This window comes from Pelophylax lessonae, assembly GCF_965119305.1.
Source record: "Pelophylax lessonae genome assembly, chromosome: 4".
In the NCBI taxonomy this organism is placed as follows: Eukaryota; Metazoa; Chordata; class Amphibia; order Anura; family Ranidae; genus Pelophylax; species Pelophylax lessonae.
The window spans coordinates 448744798-448747071 of NC_138771.1; positions in this window are offsets into that span (position 1 = coordinate 448744798).

The window sequence follows — 2274 nt, forward strand, 5'->3', positions numbered from 1 at the left end:
ACTTTGGGCCCAACTTGAAAATTGTCACTTAGGGTTGTACTCACGTTTGTTGCCAGCGGTTTAGACCCGGTTCACATTTGTGCGAGTGCCGGGTTCGCATGTAATGTCGGAGCGCACTGCTCCAACATTACATGCGATCAGCTGTGCGGTGCGAGTTTAGCCATACAGTTTGTATGGCTAAATTCGCATCGCACCCGGTGCAAACACGCACAGGAGGCATTTTTGCAGCCGCATCAGGATCGGATCGCACAGCGGTTCACACTTGTGCGATCCCATCCTGTGCGAACTGCACGATCGCACTGCGATATGCGATCAAACTGGGGGTGTCGTTAAGATTACATTGACACCCCCAGCGTATCGCATATGGCAGTGTGAACTGCCGAGGGTGCGTGTGCGATGCGGGAACAGGCTGTGAATTCGCAGCCTTCCCGCATCGCATAAATGTGAACCGAGCCTTAGACATTAATGGCTTGTGTGGAGTTATTTTGAGGGGACAGCAAATTTACACTTATACAAGCTGTACACTCACTACTTTACATTGTAGCAAAGTGTCATTTCTCAAGTGTTGTCACATGAAAAGATAGAATAAAATATTTACAAAAATGTGAGGGGTGTACTCACTTTTGTGAGATACTGTGTGTGTGTGTGTGTACAGTGCCTTGCAAAAGTATTTGTCCCCCTTTAACTTTTCGACCTTTTGCCACATTTCAGGCTTCAAACATAAAGATATAAAACTGTAATTTTTTTGTGAAGAATCAACAACAAGTGGGACACAATCATGAAGTGGAACGAAATTTATTGCATATTTCAAACTTTTTAACAAATAAACTGAAAAATTGGGCGTGCAAAATTATTCAGCCCCTTTACTTTCAGTGCAGTAAACTCTCTCCAGAAGTTCAGTGAGGATCTCTGAATGATCCAATGTTGACCTAAATGACTAATGATGATAAATAGAATCCACCTGTGTGTAATCAAGTCTCCGTATAAATGCACCTGCACTGTGAGGTCCGTTTAAAGCACAGAGAGCATCATGAAGAACAAGGAACACCAGGCAGGTCTGAGATACTGTTGGAGAAGTTTAAGGCCGGATTTGGATACAAAAAGATTTTCCAAGCTTTAAACATCCCAAGGAGCACTATGCAAGCGATAATATTGCAATGGAAAGAGTATCAGACCACTGCAAATCTACGAAGACCTGGCCGTCCCTCTAAACTTTCAGCACATACAAGGAGAAGACTGATCAGAGATGCAGCCAAGAGGCCCATGATCACTCTGGATGAACTGCAGAGATCTACAGCTGAGGTGGGAGACTCTGTCTATTGAACAACAATCAGTTGTTTACTGCACAAATTTGGCCTTTATGGAAGAGTGGCAAGAAGAAAGCCATTTCTTAAAGATATCCATAAAAAGTGTTGTTTAAAGTTTGCCACTAGCCACCTGGGAGACACACCAAACATGTGGAAGAAGGTGCTCTGGTCAGATGAAACCAAAATCGTACTTTTTGGCAACAATGCAAAACGTTATGTTTGGCGTAAAAGCAACACAGCTCATCACCCTGAACACACCATCCCCACTGTCAAACATGGTGGTGGCAGCATGGTTTGGGCCTGCTTTTCTTCAGCAGGGACAGGGAAGATGGTTAAAATTGATGGGAAGATGGATGGAGCCAAATACAGGACCATTCTGGAAGAAAACCTGATGGAGTCTGCAAAAGACCTGAGACTGGGATGGAAATTTGTCGTCCAACAAGACAATGATCCAAAACATAAAGCAAAATCTACAATGGAATGGTTCACAAATAAACATATCCAAGTGTTAGAATGGCCAAGTCAAAGTCCGGACCTGAATCCAATCGAGAATCTGTGGAAAGAACTGAAAACTGCTTTTCACAAACGCTCTCCATCCAACCTCACTAAGCTCGAGCTGTTTTGACAGGAGGAATGGGCAAAAATTTCAGTCTCTCGATGTGCAAAACTGATAGAGACATACCCCAAGCGACTTACAGCTGTAATCGCAGCAAAGGTGGCGCTACGAAGTATTAACTTAAGGGGGCTGAATAATTTTGCATGCCCAATTTTTCAGTTTTTTATTTGTTAAAAAAGTTTGAAATATCCAATAAATTTCGTTCCACTTCATGATTGTGTCCCACTTGTTGTTGATTCTTCACAAAAAATTACAGTTTTATATCTTTATGTTTGAAGCATGAAATGTGGCGAAAGGTCGAAAAGTTCAAGGGGGCCGAATACTTTCGCAAGGCACTATATATATATATAT